This window comes from Pyrus communis, chromosome 6, assembly GCF_963583255.1.
Source record: "Pyrus communis chromosome 6, drPyrComm1.1, whole genome shotgun sequence".
Classification (NCBI taxonomy): Eukaryota; Viridiplantae; Streptophyta; class Magnoliopsida; order Rosales; family Rosaceae; genus Pyrus; species Pyrus communis.
In genome coordinates, this window is record NC_084808.1 from 5,453,829 (window position 1) to 5,473,478 (window position 19,650).

At 38.9% G+C, this 19,650-nt stretch overlaps 1 non-coding gene across 1 annotated transcript; it reads right to left on the reverse strand.

Annotated features, from left to right (window-relative positions):
- Positions 1-19,294: 19,294 nt before the first annotated feature.
- LOC137738524 (small nucleolar RNA R71) lies at positions 19,295-19,399 on the reverse strand. Its single transcript, XR_011068968.1, has one exon. It is a non-coding gene; the product is annotated as a small nucleolar RNA R71 (small nucleolar RNA).
- Between the last annotated feature and the right edge of the window lie 251 nt (positions 19,400-19,650).

The window sequence follows — 19,650 nt, forward strand, 5'->3', positions numbered from 1 at the left end:
TTTGGATCGTTGATATTATGTTCAGAGTTTTACGGTTAGTAAAAATATTGCTTGATGTTTATAAAGTTTCTACAAACTATATGACATTGACTCATATTTCAATTAACCGTAAATATCGAAATGTGATATCAAAGATCTGAACCGTTCATCTTCTTACATCCGCTATGACACACCCCGATCCAAAATTGGGGTGTGCTGGCCGTCACGTGAGGGTGACGTAGCCAAGTGAGCAATGCGGAAGTAAAAAAGTGAAAATACGAGAAAAATAAAGTCGACAAGATAATTTACAATAAAAAGATCAGTGAGTGCTAGTGACAAACACGGAAGGAAAAAGGCAAAGTAGAAGTTCAAGTTTCCTAGGTGCAATCCAAGAAAAAAAAACAAACACTACACAAGTGAACTAGAAAATCCTACATGGAGGGTGCTCTGTCAGAAATGCCTCGATACCTCTTTCGTCACCCACGTCCTCGCTACCTAAAACCTGGAGGGGCGCAAAACAGAAAACATGAGTGGGCAAAAACAAAGCTTTTCAAAACCAATTCATTCTCAAAGTTATAACTCCTATATGTAAAACCCGTATACTTTCCAGAAAATATTATACATACTCTTATATCAAATCATGCAAAAACGATAAAGCTCAAATATGCCATGCCAGAATATGCCGCGTCAGAATATCCAAACAAATAGTATAAGCACGAGATTACTTTATAGTACGGCGTATCATCCACAGACTGACGGACAGTCAGAGAGAACTATTCAGACTTTGGAGGATATGCTGCGAGCTTCGGTGTTGCAGTTTGGTGATGCTTGGCACCAGCGGTTAGATTTGATGGAATTTGCTTACAACAACAGTTTTCATTCGAGCATTGGCATGACGCCATTTGAGGCCTTGTATGGCAGAGCTTGTCACACACCGTTGGGTTGGTCAGAGGTTGGAGAAAGAGTTTTAGTGGGTCCGGAGATTGTCGAGGAGACTACTCTGAATGTTCAGGTGATCAAGTCTAACCTGAAAGCAGCTCAGGACAGGCAGAAGAGTCTAGCGGATCGGCATGCTACGGATAGAGTTTATGAGGTCGGAGACTGGGTATTTCTGAAGCTTTCACCGTGGAGAGGTGTCGTACGGTTTGGGAAAAAGGGGAAGTTGAGTCCCAGGTACATCGGACCATACGTGGTCATAGAACGAGTTGGGGAGGTAGCTTACAGGTTGGAGTTACCTCCAGAGTTGGCTAGAGTGCATAATGTTTTTCACGTGTCTATGCTCCGACACTATGTTGCTGATCCATCTCACGTGATACCTCCTCAACCGTTAGAGATTAATCCAGATTTGACGTATGACGAGGAACCGGTGACGATCATCGATTGGAAAGAGAAGGTTCTGAGGAACAAGACGGTGAATTTAGTGAAGGTTTTATGGAGGAACCATTCAGTTGAGGAAGCTACGTGGGAGACAGAAGACCGGATGAGGGATTTGTATCCTCGTTTGTTCTTTGGCCACTAGGGGTCGTTATTTGGTTGTTTTGAATTTCGGGACGAAATTCTTTTAAGGTGGGAAGGTTGTGACATCCCGTCCCGGAAATATCGAAATGCATGTGTGAAATTACGACTTTGCCCCTAGTTCGTTTTTGTCACGTTGTGGGTTGTTTTGTGTGGGGTGGCATGTGTTGGACCACACACACACACTTCCACACACAGATACTGTATCTCTCTCTCTCCTTCTGTCTTCTCTCTGTCTCTCCCGTGCTCCCTTTCTCTCTTCTCCATTGAAATTGTACGGACAAACCCAAAACCCCTCAAACCTTAGCAGATCGAGGGAACCAAGTACACCATCAAGCTCGTGAGGCTGAGAGGAGTCCAGTGGTACCATTTTCAGGTAAGGAAACTACCATTTTCACGTCGTTTCGAAGTGGTCCGAATTGTGTACTGTTCATGCAAGTTTAATCTAGTTAGTTTTTGGACTTTTGAAGGTTGTAGTTGTGTTGGTGAGGTCCCAAGGAGCTTGGGAGTGCATCGTTGGACGGTTTTGGACGTTGGAACCAAGAACTGTAAGTTTGGCCGATTTTCCATGTTTTTGAAAAGTTTATTCCAGTTGTTTTTAGGCTCTAAAACTAGTCCAACGTGGTAGATGAGGTTTAGGGCTTCATTTTGGTATAAAATACGTGAAAAATGGATGAAAAACGAAGGAGATTAGTGAGTTTTAAGTTTTTCCAGTTTTTGGGCCAGTTTCCGGTGGCCGGAGTCCGGCGAGGGTGGTCGGAGAAGAAAGGGGAATATTCCGTTAGGTCTAACGGAATATTCCTAACGGCAGTTGACGGCGTCAGTTAAGGTTAACGGAATATTCTGTCGGGTTAAAGGAATATTCCTGACGGCGTCAGTTGACGCCGTCAGTGTGCATGGCACGTGGCCGCGCGTGGGGGCGCGTGGGTCCGTGCCTGTCCTGGCGCGTGGGGGCGCGTGCGGGGTCCAAAAATTATTTTAAAAATATGGTTGTGATCCTGAGGTTGTGTAGAGCACGTTGGTATATTCATTTGTCCATTTTGAGCATTGTATGAGAAGTTTTTACGAGAATTGGGTTATGTGCTTTAAAGTTAACGTTTTTATAGTTGTTTCGCATTTAGGTGACACGTACCCCGAGGACGAGCGTGGTCACGCGAGGCAGGGGGGCTACGACCCTTCCACGTATCAGTGAGTGGGCTTTTGGTTTTCCGTATATACCTATATACTATATTTTCCCAGAACTTGAATAAATGTTTATTCATTATGCCATGCATTACATTATCGTTTTTCGTGCATCGTTGAGTACGTTATTAGTTGCATATATTTATACTTATGCATATTGGGTGCTGTGGACGCACAGGTAAGTGCCAGGTAAGTGGTATTCGCATTTACATTCAGCAGTAGTTTGAGATGTTTAGAGAGCTCATAACCTGCACCCCCGGTGTTAGTGCTCCCGCCCTGAGCAGGGCACAGGCCTTCACGTGATGTTCACCTCCCGCACCTTATGCTCAGCTTGGATCCAAGCTAGGTGCACAGGCCTGTCGTACAGACCACATTAGGTGGTTCCGACTCGTAGGTGACCCGCGATTATTCGCCCAGGCTTCACGTGATCGTAGCACTTATTTACACCCAGTCCTGTCGTACAGACCACTTTAGGTGGTTCCGACTCGTGGTCAGGTTCAGATATTGAGATTGAGATTAGAGCTCTATATGCAGCCGTACAGGTCACGTTAGGTGACTCCGGCTGCCAGATTACACGATGTTGATAAGATTATACCTGAGCACTTGCATATCTTTATGAGATGTCGGCACGGCATATTATCGAGCATATGGCATATATTTGAGCATGCTTAGCACATGTACTATGCGTATATATATTTTCTGGGAAGTATACAGGTTTTACGGCGAGGGGTTAGAAAGTATTTTTATAAATGGTTTTCGAAAGCTTTGTTTTTGCCCACTCACGCTTTTGTTTTGCGCCCCTCCAGGTTCTAGTTGCTTAGCCGTTGCGGTGGTTTCCCCAGAGGGCTTTTCGGCGTTTCTGACAGACACTCACCATTGTAGGGTCGCCTTCGAGCGTACCACTATTGTCGTTTCGTTTGGACTGCTATAGACCTGCTCTGAATTATTATTTCACTTGTGCTAGCACCTGTTCTAGGACTTTGTATGCTAGTTTTAATTATTCGTACCTTTATATTACTACTTTATTAGCTTCCGCACGTGCACATGGCTACGTCACCTTCGTGTGACGGCCAGCACGCTCCGATCTCGGTCGGGGTGTGTCATAACAGCCATTACCTGACGCCGTTAGAATATTACATTAACTCTAACGGAATATTCTCCTCCTTCTCCGGTGAGCTTCGCCGGTCGCCGTCGTCCACCGCCGTCTGCAATTCAAATTTCGCCGGAAACTGGGAAAATTTTCAAACTTCAATATCTTCTTCATTTCTCAACCAAATTCCATGAAATTTGTACCAAAATGAAGCTTACAACAAGTAGAACAAAACCTTACCACTTTGGGGACCCAAAACCAACAGAATCTTGCAGGAAAAACTCACGATATTCTGGCCAAACCTGCAACTCACTGAAAATGGGCTTCCCGACGTCCAAAACACTTCAAAATTATTCCCCGAGCTTCGTGAAGACGTCCTAAAGCTTCCTAGAACCTTAGAAACTTCTAAAAACCTCACGATCACGTGTGCATGAACAGTGCACCAAAACTGGGTTCTCGGGGTTTCGAAGGTCTCACGTCCTAAAAATGGTATGGATGAGTTCTTGGGCTTACTAGGAGTCCAAAACCAACCTTCAAACCTTCGATCCGTGCATGGAAATGGTTGGATGAGAGTTGTCCGTACAATGAGGAAGAAAATGGAAGGAGTCCAAGAGAGAGAAGAGAGAGAGAAAGAGCCACGACAAAGAGATGGGTGTGTGTGTGTGGTCTGTGGTCCAGATGGCAGCCCACAAACAAAAACAATTCAAACAACACCCCAAAATGGCAATTAACCACCAAGGGAAAAATCGTCATTTCACAACTACGGTACAAATGATTCGAGACGGGCTTTCACACGCCAAATGATCTTGTTTTCAAAAAAGAAAATTTAAAAATTGAAATTCAATAAGAAGAATAAAGCGTAAATGACAATCGACGGTTAAATATAAATTTAAGGTTTATGGATTATAGCGTTGGATTTTAAAGCTGACCTCTTCATGAAAGTTGTAAAGCTTGTCACTATGAGTGATTGTATATTTTTTTTTTACATTTTTTAATAATATTAAAAAATATTAATAATATTAATAATATTGGTAGGTATGGTATACCACCGGTACTAGTTTTGGATACCAGTACCGTACCGAAACAGTACGGTACGGTACAAATACTGTACCATTACTAATTGGTACAAATTTTTGGTAATAATTTGGTATGGTATGGTTAGTAAGGCGGTTGGTACGATAATTTGGTAAAAAATTTCACCCCTATTAATACATGTATGTCTAATGGACTGATGCAATGCAATGCAGGTGAACCCCTATAATGGGTTTGTTGCTTTGGGTGGGAAAGAGATCCTTTCTAGATCTCTCCTTCCAAAGCCCATGGATCAAGTAATCCGGGCCTTTAAAAATTAGATCTAACGGCTAAAAATTCTTATAGCTTTTAAAAGTTTTTACTAACTTCTCTATTTTTAGCCATTGGATCAAATTCTAAAGGCTCGGATCACTTGATCAGTGGGTTTTGGAGGGAGAGATCCGAAGAGGATCTCTTTCCCCTTGGGTCAATCACTAGGTATAGTTTTCATGTGGAAGCCTACAAGCTCTGGTCCTCTACTTAGAGTTCTACGTCACAAGGGACTCGTCTCTACAATTGCATTCCACCATAATGGCCATCTCATGGTGAAATCTGGGAAAGAGAAGAAAATTAAGCTTTTGGACTTGAGGAAACTTGAGGATGAACCGCTCCAATACAATTTAATGTCATTATAATAGAGTTAAAATTCATATGGGTGTAAAGATAAATTTACATGTTGAATAGGGTTTGTGAGAGTATTTTAGGCAGTAAATTTGGGGTTAAAGAGATATTGATAGTTTAGTTAAAAATCAAAAGGGTGCAAAGAGTAAGTTGGATACAGAAGGAGTTTATACGGGTTCAAATAAAATTTCTCTTCTGGTGATTTATGTAGAGGTTGGGAACTTGGAGAAATTTTCCGGGGTACCGGTACACTAGCTGAGCTGGTGTTCCCACCATATAAATACCTAACACATAGCCTGTATTAGGCACCTGGCAATTTTTTTTGACACGTAGCAAACAATCTTCCTATTTAATTCTAAATTTTAGAAAATAAATTAAAAAAAAAAATTAATTAAAAAACTGATTCGAATTCCCATCAGAGTCTTCGACCTCCGCCCCACCCCCACCCCGACCCTTCTCTTCCTTCCCCTCTCTGTTTTCTTTCTATCTCCTTCTACCTTCCTATTCTTCGTTCTAATCCTCCCTTACGTTGAGGAAGGGCACTATAAATTGTCATCGGCCACCCCTGCACTTTGATCAAAGATTGCAGACAGCAGATCTGAAGGTTGGAGTTGAAGCCGACCATGCTCGGGCTCTATTACGAGGTAAGAATGGAAGAGGAGAAAATTAAGAGTAGGAATGGAAAAAATTAAGAGTAGGAAGTGAGAGAATTAATGGGGTGTTGCTGGTGCAGTTATTGCCATCAATGAAGGGATTGTTGTCTTGCCGTGAGTTTGTGGTGGCAGGGTGATTGGTTGCTGTCAGTTCTCGGTGAAGGGAGGGTGGTTTGTTCGAAATTCTCTTTGACTTTAGGGTAAATTAGGAATTGTATTGATAAAATAAGTTAGATAGCATTTTTTTTTGTTATGTGTCACATCTTTGGGAAATTAAGAGGCACTTTAGAAAAATAAAAGATTATGTATGTGCTTATAAGTTATCGAGGGTACTCGTAGTACTTCAATTTTTTTTCATCGTATCAAGAGTTATGTTATTCACGTATTTAGACTTTTGGAAAAAAATAGAATTTTAACAACACAAAAAAGGCTTTGCTGTCTTTATTGGGCTGCTAAATGTCTTATGTATAACTAAAAAGACATATTCATTGATATCTCTTGAAGTCTTAAGGCATTCCTAATTTTCTTTTATGAACTTTTATTTTAACTAACCACTATGAACTTTTATAATTAGCGAAATCTCCTTTTATTTTAGCTAACCACTATGAACTTTTAAATTGTCCATCCAACTTTTCTTCCATCCTTGTGAAGTGTTGTTTCACATGAAAAAGTTTTAAAGGGAAACGAGTCATTTTGTCTCACTAATACTTATACTGGCAACCAATTCTACCTTTCTTCCATTCAATTATCACAATAAACTTTATAATTAGCCAAATCTCCATTACCGTTAGATTTTTGAATTTTCTATTCAACATTTTGCCCATCCTTATCATGTGTTGTCCACTTGAAAAACTTATAAGGAAAAAAAAAGAAAAAGTCATTTTGTCTCGCACTAACAATTACCCTCAACCAAATTCTACTTTTTCTCCCTTCAGTCTAACTCTTAGTGAAGGACAAAATGAGTTGTTTACCCTCATAGGTTTCCCACATGGACAACACTTGGCTAAGATGGAAGAAAAGTTTGATGGACAATTCATATTATCATTGGGTAATTAGATAAAATAGAAACTGAAGATGAAATTGGCAGTGCCCTTGCTACTTTAGTAAAAAAAAAAGGCAAATACTTATAATAAAAAAAAGAGAACTTTAGCGAAAAGCTCTCCGGTCATGTTCACTTTAACAAAAAATCATATTTTTATACTAAAAAGTCAATCCTAATACTATTCATTTTACCCTTTATTTTATCCTTGTCGTTAAAACTTAAATTTTTAAATATTTTTCATTAGTTTTCCTTAAAAAAATCAGCTGGTTATGGAAACTTGCATGTGCATGATCGGTCATCCTATCAAATTTTATTTGAATAATGCTATTCGTATCGCCTAAATATATCAAAACTTCGTACCATTTGATGTAGCAGCTGATCTCAATTGCCACTTCAATTAAAAAAAAATCTTGAGACGATTGAGGGGATAATCACATCTATTATAAAAAAAAACCTCGGTCTTGGAAATGAATCCAACCCTGATTTTAGGGTTTTTTGTCTCTCCCATTGCTGCCTCCTCGCTCTTCTCTCGCCATGGTGATCACCTAATTGCTTCTCACCACTCCATTGGTTCTTCGTGGAATTTAAGGGAACTATTTTAGGACCATTTGATATTACAGTCTAGTGGTATTGTTCTTCACTTGTAAGTGAGAGGTCTTAAGTTTGACGCACGAAAATGGCGAGTTCACAACTAATTTATTCACCTACCCCACCCTGATGTGTTGATATTATGCTATATATTTTACTCTATCTTAGTTATAATTTATTGGTTATTTTGGTGAGATTTTGATACTTTGATTTATATCCTTAACGTAGGACGTGCAACTTCCTCTTGAGCAAAAAATGATCAAACAGATGAATTTTGAAGTGATTCTAAGTGGAAGAGTTCTTGAGTCTTTCAACTTGTTCGTGTCAAAATTTCATATTCTTCTACCAAGTGGATACTTTATGGCAATGAAATAAAGGACAAGCATGAGAAGCTCTCAAAGTGGTGTTTTGGGCTTATTTGGGCCCTTTGGCGTCAAAGATGGTGTCTTTTGGATGCCAACGCATATGGAAATATGTTCAAGACATCTCAAGTTTCAAAAAGAGTCATGTTCGGCTTGTTTTGGAGGTGTCTAAGAGCATCTCCAAAGGAGACGTCAAATTCAAAAACATCAATTTTCAATTTGATGGCTGAATTGGCAATTTGAAATATTATCAATATTTTCCTTCCACCCGATTGCCAAAATTTATTTTTTCATTTATGTTTTTCTAAAACAAAAATAGTAAAAGTTAGGTTGTTGTTGGTTTAAAAATAATAAAATAATATTTAAATATGCTAGCATTTAAGGTAAGACAAGTGGAATGCCTTTGGAAACTCTTTGTCCATGTCAGCTTAGCCTTCTTTCCATGTTAACTTTGATATCTCAGTTGGAGTAAATGGTACGTCATTTGTTACTGTTATACGTCTATGTGGCATTTTTTGACATCTTCTATAGAGATAGTCTAAGGCCTAGACCGTGGCTAATCAGTTTTGCTGGCAGATTTCTCCGTGTTTGACTAGGAGATTGTTTCCTTGTTTCTCTTAATTTATTTTGTTTCCTAATTTCTCCCTGTTTGACTAGGAGATTGTTTTCTTGTTTCTCTTAATTTATTTTGTTTCCTAGTTTATTCTAAGACCTTTTCTAGGAAGGATTTTATTTTGTAGTAGTATAAATAAGGCTAATTAGCCATTACGGTTCTCTACGCACTGCTTTGGAGAATTCGGCTTAGAGAGTTTTTGACAATTCAAGTTTATTTTCAAGGTGTTAAAAAAAAGAAATAATCCTAATGGATGGAAGGTAAAGATAATCATTGTTAATGAGCCTAAACCCCAAATGACACACCCCGACCTAACTCAAGGCATGTTGGCCGTCACGTGATGGTGACGTATTCATGAGCACAGTGCAGAAGTGATAATAATACAAAAGTGTGAGTAATTAAAAATCAAAACTAACTAATTTACACTAGGTAAGTATAGAAGTGCGAGCGAAGATATTAACAGCACAGATACACATCCTCAGAGCATAGATAACTTAAGTGTAGTCTAGCATGCTAAATACTAATTATATAGAATATGAAAGAAAACCCTACATTACTTGGAGTCTGTCAGAACCGCCGTAGAGTCCTCGTGAGTTTCCAACACGAACGTCTAACTACAACCTGGAGGGGCGCAAAACAGAAAATGTGAGTGGGCAAAGACAAAGCTTTTAAAAACCTTTTCATTTTTCAAACATAATAACCCCTCACCGTAAAACCCGTATAATTTTTCAGAAAATAGTACTACATATGTATAAAGAAATCAGGTTTGAGAGCAACGAAAATCAAGTATATGCCATGTCACTATCTCAGCAGTAAATATATAAGCCAGGTGATATAAATCAATGCAAAAGCGATATGCCAGCCGGAGTCACCGAATGTGACCTGTGCGGCTGAACCGATTGCTCATCAATCCAGCTGGAGTCACCTAATGTGACATGTACGGCACTAAACCTGCACATAAGTCGGAACCATCTAATTTGGTCTGTATGACAGGCTGGGTATAAATAAGTACGCTCAAGTACTACGATCACGTGAAGGCTATGCGACGAATCGCAGGTCACCTACAAGTTGGAACCACCTAATTGTTGGAAATATGCCCTGAAAGTCAATCTTTGGAAGAAACCTTTCAGGACAATGAATTGATGTATATATATATATATATGACTCTTATACATCGGAAGGCAAAGATACTAATTAGGACTATCTCAATGAACAAAATATGTCCTAAATAGTGAATCCATGGACAATGGATCGATGGAAGAAGTAACCTAATGATGTTAGATTACAGAGACCTTCTTCTCATAACCATCATGTCCAAAAAGGTTCCTGGTCATAGGATTGTCGGAGGGATACTGACAATCCATAGACCGGTACATACTATGTCCGCTTCAATTGGAAGGATGGAAAGTCTCATCCCATTCGTGTAACGACACTAAGACAAGTATGTAGGTGCTCATTAAGGGAATGAGTTCACTGAACACAATCGAACGAGAGTACTTGCATGGAGGTCTACTCACATGTCAAGCAAGTAACTCTAATGGTTGGAATAATGTAAGTAATCCTTTGACCTGAGGCATCGTCGTTGTCTTGTGGTTAAGTACTTAATCTTTGATTATGTTAAAGTCATTCCGTTTGTGAGTGTCCAAGGCATCGTTGGGGTTAAGCCACTTAGCCATGAAGGCAAGTGAATGCGCAACAAGGAATCTCTAATCCTCGATAAGAGAGGATGAATACTCTAAGATATGATTCGGGAATCTTCGGCCGAAGTATCGAGCGTAATAAAGGAAAGCGTTCCTATACGTCTCAAATGAATCATATAAGAAGGAATAATCACATTAGGGGTTTGACATTATAAATCCATACCCTAGTAATGTGATTGAGAGTATTGTTTTAGAGAAGGATCGAATTACATTGTAATTCCAACTGAATAGGTTCTCCGAATAACTTCTACATTAGCTTGGGTAGCCATGATATATGGTTAGATGTCACTCATGGCTTGTGAGTTCTTCTAGATGATTAAATGTAGTCATCAAAAGGAAGGTGAATTAAAAGTAAGTTTTAATTCACTAAGTGATTGGATAATCAATTGGATTGATGCCAATCACCTCACTGCCTTGCTAATTAGAACCTAAAAGATTGTTCACCAATACACTCTTGTAGTGAGTAACTAATGGATGAAGGAAATAATTAATTGGATTAATTACGTGTTTTGATTAATTTAGAAAGTCTAAAGAAATCATAAAAGCGATAAAGATCGTTTTGGGCTTAAAGAAACGTTCGGGTTTAATTAGGCCCATTGGGCCAAAACCCATTGGGCTTTTATTCAAGCATTGGATGACTTGAAATAATTAAAAGCCCAAAGCCCAAACCAAACACATATGGCCGGCCACCAAGGGAGAGATAGGTTAAAATGTTGACTTGTTTCTTTTGTCTATAAAAGGAACTTTATAACACAAAGTTCATTAGGGTTTTATGTGTTCTAAAAACAACAAAAGAGAAAAGAAAAGCTCTCTCTCTTGAACACAAAGGGCCGGCCACCAAGGGGGTGATTTAACTAATCATCTATACACCCTTTTGGTTATTCCTTCATCTTTCTCATTACAAAGTGGGTGAGGATCTTTAGAGGTTTTCATATCTTTGGAAACTTGAAGAGAACCTAGGAGCACTTACTTTACAAAGTGGAGGAAGCAAGGAGGGAGGCTAGGCTCAAGGAGTTTGAGGAGCAAAGATCTTGAAGGTGGTCCATCCTTGGTCTAAGATCTAGATCAAGAGGTATAAAACTAAACCTCTAGTTTGTTCTTCTTATAAATTTTGTTTTGATGCATCTTATATAAACCTATGCATCTTGAAGGGGATTTGCATGACTATAGCTTTGATAAAATGTATGACATGCTTCCGTTGCTTTCGTATATAAATTTTGAATTGTATATGCATGCTAGTCACTAGAAATCCCACATGAATCTCATAGATTTCCCTTCACTAATGTGGTATGTACGACAGGCTGGCATCTGACTTGGATCTAAGCTGAACGTGCGGTGCCGGAGGTGAATGATCACGTGAAGGCTAGGCCTTGGCCACGGGCGAAGCTCTAACATTGGGGTGCAGGACAATGAGCCATACGTGCATCAACTCATAATCAACTACCATGCAACCATACCGTCAATATACCCTCACCTGAACTTACCTGGGTCTCAGGAGCATCATGCAATATTATTCAAAGCTATACTAATGCATATGCTAAAATGTAAAGCAAACATGACATGGCATTTTAAACGAAGTTCCATTTAAAACAGTTTCTGGGAAACACACACACACACACACACACACACACACACACACATATATATATATATAGACACACACATATAAACCAAAAGCCCACTCACTGGTATGTAGCTGGGTCGTAACCCCTGAGTCCCGCTTGGCTGCGCTCTTCCTCCGAAAACATCTCACCTATATGTGCAATAACTATTTTAACATTAATTTTAAGTACATAACCAAAACCATGTAATAACTTCTCATACATCGCTCAATTAGGGTGTTTGAATATACCATCATGGCCTACTCAACACCACATGCATCCTCATATTTTTAGAATAATTTTCTGATGTCCCACACGCCTTCATGCACCGGCCACGCGCAAGCACGTGCCTGGCACACGGACGAAATCTTTAACGGCATTAGGGAATATTCCGTTAAATAACAACATATTCCGTCTAAAAACTAACGATGATACCTGATGCCGTTAGTATATTCCGTCAAAGTTGACGGAATGTTCCTTGTCTTTTCCAGTGGTCCTCGCCGGAGCCGCCATCTGTTACGCCGAAAACAGGAAAACTTCAAACTTCAATATCTTCTTCAAAATTGAACCAAATTCCATGAATTTGATATGGATTTAAACCTCTCAACAAGAAGAACAAATCCTTACCTCTTAGAGGTCCTAAAATCGATGGAAAATGGTCAAAAAGTCCCTCGAAATTCCGACAAAGTCTGTAACTCAGTGAACCCGCGTGTCTCGACATCTAAAACACTTCAAAATGACACCAAAGTGTTAGGGAGACTAGGGAAGCACCTTCTTAAGCCTCAAAACAAATTAAATCACCCACGATCATGTCAAAGTCATTTTAACTCCTCACTAGAGTTTCTGAAATCCAAGGTTTTTGGGGTCATCTCGCTTAGTAAGTGGTATCACGAGACTCTAGAGCTCAAAAAGAGTATAAATAGGAAATCCTTGAGATTGATCCGTAAGGTTTTGATGGTGTTTGAAAGTTGTAGAACTCGGTTGTATGGATGGGAAGGAAAGATTGAGAAGAGAGAAGGGAGAAGGGTTTGCATATATGTATGTATGTGTGTGTAGTCATGGGTTGGCCAAAAGAAAAAGAAATCTCAGGCCCTAATTGGACTACCATGAGAGAAAGAAAGAGAGAGAGTTTTAGGATCCAAAAGAAGTAAAACTAACCCAAAAATCTGATTGGGCTCCAAGTTGTAGGAATTCAATTGATTGGTGACTAAGAAGTAGTCAACCAAATAATATCATTCCACCCATTTACTAATTCGTTTACTCATAACTTTTCCATTACGAATCCAATTCAGCCCTAACTCGCGTCAACACGCTCGTAATGACGCATACAATTTAATTATGTCAGTGAGAAAAATACTTTAACACTATATACATACATCCACGTCACTAAGCCTAGAGGGCATAATCGTCATTTCCACACATTCGAGAATAAAATATATATTAATTCGGGACAAGTCGTCACAACCTACCCCCTTAATAAAATTTCGTCCCCGAAATTTTTGTACACCAGTATACAACACATCAATATCCATAAAACAACCGTGGATATAAATCTCTCGTACAATCTTCTATCTCCCAAGTGGCCTCCTCTACTGAATGGTTCCTCCACAAAACTTTCACCATGCGCACAGTTTTATTCCTAAGAACCTTATCCTTCCAATCTAAAATCGTCACTGGTTCCTCATCATATGTCAGGTCTGGATTAATTTCTAGTGGTTGAAGAGGTATCACATGTGATAGATCAGAAACATAATGATGAAGCATAGCAACATGAAAGACATCGTGTACCCGTGATAATTCTGGAAGTAACTCAAGTCTGTAGGCGACCTCACCGACTCGCTCGATGATCAGGTACGGTCCAATGTGGCGAGGACTTAACTTACCTTTCTTACCAAACCGTACTACGCCCTTCCATGGAGATAACTTCAATAATACCCAATCTCCAACTTTATACACCCTATCAGTGGAGTGCTTGTCAGCAAGGCTTTTCTATCGATCCTGGGCCGTTTTCTGGTTAGCTTTAATTACCTGAACATTCTGGGTAGTCTCATCAACAATTTCTGGGCCCACAAAACACCCTCTCACCAACTTTTGACCAACATAAAGGAGTACGACAAGATTTACCACAGAGTGCCTCGAAATGTGACATCCCTATGTTAGAATGGTAACTATTATTGTAGGCAAACTCCATCAAATCTAAACGCTTATGCCAAGCATCGCCGAATTGTAGCACTGAAGATCTTAACATATCTTCTAACTTCTGGATGGTTCTCTCGAATTGCCCGTATGTCTGTGGATGATACGCCGTACTATAATGCAATTTCGAACCAAGAGCTTCCTGAAATGCCACCCAAAACTTAAAAGTGAACCTAGGATCCCGATCAGAAATAATACTAACCGAAACCCCATGGTATTTAACAATCCCTGCTATAAATAACTCAGCTAATCGGCTTAAGGAATAGTTCTCACAAATTGGTATAAAGTGTGCTGATTTAGTAAGCTGATCCACTATCACCCCGATGCCATCATAACCATTTCGCATATGAGGAAGCTTGTACACGAAATCCATGGTAATATTTTCCCATTTCCACACGGGAAGTGGCTACATTAATCCAAAAGGTTTCTTCCTCTCAGCTTTGATTTGCTAGCAAATTGCACATCGACTCACGTATTCAACAATCTATCTTTTCATGCCAGGCCAATAGTAAAAAGGTCGAATAGTGTGATACATCTTCCTACTTCCAGGATGCATCGCATAAGCTAATATATGTGCTTCGTCAAGAATATCTTTCTTTAATTCTGCAATATTCGACACGTACATTCGACTTCCTTGCATGAGCATGCCATCGGATTCCCAAATTCTGAGATCCTTCTTTTTCCCTCACAATACTACCTCTGATAATTCCTGAGATTCCTCATCATTCATTTGAGCCTCGAGCACACGATTAATTGAAATTGGTCTGACTTGGAAACTAGCAAGTAAAGCTTCTTCCCGATCTATCACTCCCAAATCAACTCTAGTAGATCTCAATTCTGTGAGGAGAAGGATATGGCAAGCATATAAAGCATTAATACGGTGTTGAGATTTCCTGCTAAGTGCATCTACCACCACATTTGCACGACCAGGATGATACTCAATCGTGCAATCATAATTACTGAGTAATTTTATCCATCTCTAATGTCGAAGGTTAAGATCTTTCTGGGTGAATAGATACTGGAGACTTTTATGATCTGTGAAAATCTTGCACCTTTCTCCATATAAGTAATGTCTCCAAATCTTCAGGGCAAAAATGATGGCAGAAAGCTCGAGAACATGGGTAGGGTAGTTCATCTCGTGTGGCTTTAACTGTTGCGACGCATATGAAATCACCCTACCATGCTGTATTAATACGTAGCCTAAGCCATTTAAGGAAGCATCATTGTAAATCTCAAAATTACCACCTTCGTCTGGAAGCGCCAAACAGGTGCGTGTGTGAGACAATACTTTAGTTGCTGGAAACTTCACTCACAATCATCGTCCCACTCAAATCTAACATCTTTTCTAGTCAACCTCATCAGTGGTAAAGCTATAGTTGAAAAATCTTTAACAAACCGTCGATAATAATCTGGTAAGCCCAGAAACCTTTGTACCTCAATGACGGTTCGTGGCTACTCCCAATTTTCAACTACAGCTACTTTCAATGGATCTACCTGAATACCCTAAGCTGATATTACATGCCCCAAAAATGCCACTTGATCTAACCAAAATTGGCATTTGCTAAACTTAGCATATAATTTGTGCTCCCTCAATTTCTTCAGAACCAAGGTGAGATGTCGAACATGCTCCGCCTTAGACTTAGAATACACCAAGATATCATCAATAAAGACAATAAAAAACCTGTCGAGGTATGGTTTTAATACTTGATTCACTAGGTCCATAAAAGTTACGGGTGCATTCGTTAACCTGAATGGTATCACGAGAAATTTGTAATGACCGTATCGAGTCCTGAAAGCCGTCTTAGGAACATCTTCACTTTTGATCTTTAATTGATAATACACGGACCTCAAATCAATCTTGGAGAACATGCACGCACCTTGAAGTTGATCAAATAAATCATCTATACGCGACAATGGATAGCGGTTTTTAATCGTTACCCGATTCAGCTGTCGATAATCGATACACAGCCTCAAAGTCCCATCTTTCTTTCGTACAAACAAAACTGGAGCTCCCTAAGGTGAAATACTAGGCTAAATGAAACTCTTATCCACCAATTCCTGCAACTGGGTTTTCAATTCCCTCAACTCTGCTGAAGCCATTCGATAAAAAGTTAAGGAAATAGGATCTGTACCTAGAGTAAATCAATAGTGAATTCCACTTCTCTATCTGGTGGTAATCCAGGTAAATCATTAGGGAAAACATTAGGGAAATGCCTAACTACACGTACAACCTCCACACAAGTATGCGTATCCTCATTCAATATGACGTGAGCCAAATAACCCTGACAACCTTTCCTCAATAACGTTTTAGCCCTCATGGCAGAGATAATGTCGTGCCTTAGTCCACTACGTACACCCATAAATGTAACCACAGGCAAACCCGGGCGATGAAAAGTAACTGTCTTCTCATAACAATCCATCTTAGCACGATTGTAGTGTAACCAATCCATGCCTAGAATAACATCGAAATCAACAATATCTAACGGAACAAGATTAGGTGGCATAATGATGTCCTCTACTAGAACAGGACATCCTTGATATACCCAGCTAACATAACATGTCTCACTTCTAGGCATCGAAAACTGTAACTCATAACTGGGAGGTGTAGGGTAGGGTTGCGTCGTCTGAACAAACGTATGAGAAATAACAGAGTGTGTGGCACCATAATCAATTAATACTTTAGCAAGATGGCCAAGAATATTTAATGTACCCATAATCAAATCAAGATTGTTCTGGGCATCCTGCAAGGTGATATGGTGAACACAGCCCTGTGGCTATTGTCGTCTTCCACGACCCCTGTTACCTTGATTTCCACGTCCTTGTACACCGCGTCCCTAACCAGGCTAATTAGGCTGCCTTGATGATCCTGCACCGCTGATGAGTTGATTTTATATTATATATTTAACCTTATTCTTGGTATATTTTGGTTAATATTTTGGAAGAATTTTGATACTTTGAATTGTATTTCTAATATAGGACTTTCAAATTCATCTGGAGAAAAACATGGTCAAATGGATGAATTTTAGAGTAATTCTAGTTAAAGGATGATCGTGAGTCACTTAGCTTGATCATATCAAAATATCAGATTTTTCTACCAAGCGATGATTTTCTGGCAATAAAATAAAGGAGCAATGTGTAGTGCTAGAATAGTGACGTTTTGGGCTTTAATTGCGTTTTTGGAGAGCAAGATGACCTCGGATGGGTTCGTGGCCTTTTGGAGATGTGTTCAGAACATCCTGATCTTCAAAATAAACCATTATGGGCCGGATTTGGAAGAGATTTGAGGCTAAAACGGCTAGACTGTTTATGTGCAGTTTATCATAACTTAATTAGGACTTTATGTTTCAATATATTTTATTATTAGTTAGCTTCCTAGTGGAAATAAGAGACTTGATTCCTAGGGTTTGTGCAGCTGGCTTTGAGTAAGATATTTAAGGTTTTAGTCAGCCCTAGTTTGGGACGACGCTTTCTTTTATGCAACTTTGGAGATAGAGAGTAATTGCTAGGGTTCTTGGAGATTTTCTACTTTAAGTTGTTTTCATTCCTTCTATTCTTAATAACATTTTCTATGATTTTAATTATGAATATGCGTAACTAATTCTTTTTGCTAGGGCGAAGTCTTGAGCCCTAGCATGATTATGTAATTTTTATTTAATTGCTTATGATCGATTGCATGCACACTTTGAATTATTAATTACCGTGATTAAAACTATCTAATTGTCTTAATGCTTGATCACCATTAGGATCTTTGGAAAAGTAATTTGATCCAATTTTGATCGGAAGGTTCCTTGAAATTGACGCTGGCTTCTTGTGGTTAATAATTGTAATTTCACTTAAGATGAACACCACGTCTTAAGGGTTGCATGGTTTTTCAAAGCGTTTTCATAAAGCATAATGAGTCTCTCATGTTTAGATTTGATCCGAACGTCATACGGAGTGCATGTTAGATATACGTTCTATATTGGAGGTTCCAAGTAGAATATAAATTAGGAAAACCTAACCTTCAAAGTGGCATGTGTAGATCATAAGTAATTGGTAAAAATGCATAAGATTGCTAAGTGATGGTAGAACCCTAGTCCTTTTATAAATTGGTATTTTAAAAACTATTTCTTTTTCTTTCAGCTTTATTATTGCATATTAGTTTCTTTTATTAATTAAATTCGTTCTAATTTAAGTAGGTTATAAAATCAATCATCTCAACTTTCTACTTTATAATAATTATTTGAAAATTGGTTTGCTTCGATTTATTTAATAATTCTTGTGGAAAATGACCTTGCAAAATCCGTTTATACTACAATAACCTTATCATTCTTGCAAATATTATAGGAGTTTTTAGCCCGTTTGCGTGTGTGGTAAATTCTCTATCAAGAAATTGGCATCATTGACAGGGATTATTTAAAATAATTCGTTCTAATCAGATTTTTCATTTAGCAATAAATACACATAAAAAATAAAAAATAAAAAGAAATTTTAATTTTCGTCCTTATTTTATTTTTACAGATTACAGCGCATATTACAACAATCTGTGCATGGTCAACACTAGATCCGCAGCGAAACAATTGATTCCATTTGATCCAAAACCTCAACAATCTTTAAGGAGGCGACACAGGGAACAAAATCTGCAGTGGGTTCCTTCCCAGCAGGGGACTTTTCTTCCATCCTTGTTTTCTAAGGATCTACACAACGAAAAAAAAATGGCTTTTGTTATTCCAGAGGCCGGCGACCCTTTGGGTGATTCTTTAACAACTCATGCTACTAACATACCAAGTTGCATTACTTATCCGGAAGTGGAGGAAGGGTCTACATTCGAAATAAAGCAGCACATGTTGAATATTCTACCTACATTTCATGGGTTCTCAACCGACATTCCTAACATGCACATTGCAGAATTTTTAATGGGATGCAAGACTATTTTGGTGAGAGGACTTTCAACCGAATCTATTAAGCTTCGATTATTTCCTCACATATTAAAAGATCAAGTAAGGAGATGGCTCCTCACACTTCCATCTAGAAGCATTAGTACTTGGGCCCAACTTAGTAAAAAATTCTTAAACAAGTATTATCCGACTTCAAAGACTCTTGACATGAGAATTCATATTTTATCTTTTGCCCAAAAACCAAATGAACAGTTTCTTGAGGCATGGGAATGGTTCAAAGAGTTGATCAGAAAATGTCCACATTCTAGTATTAACAGTACTAATCAAATGCATATATATTTTTAGAGGGTTAAATATGACTGTAAACACGAAAAGTTCCTGAAAACAAGAAACAAGAATACCGTGTACAAAATATATTTTTTGTGTTAATGATTTTGGGGTTACAATCTCTTTGTAATTTGATCCTCTGATTCTATCTTCGTATGGTGTAGGTTTGTGGATGAGCTGTTGATCCAAAGGGCCGACGGGGCTTGATCTAGGGATGAACAGTTGATGAACGG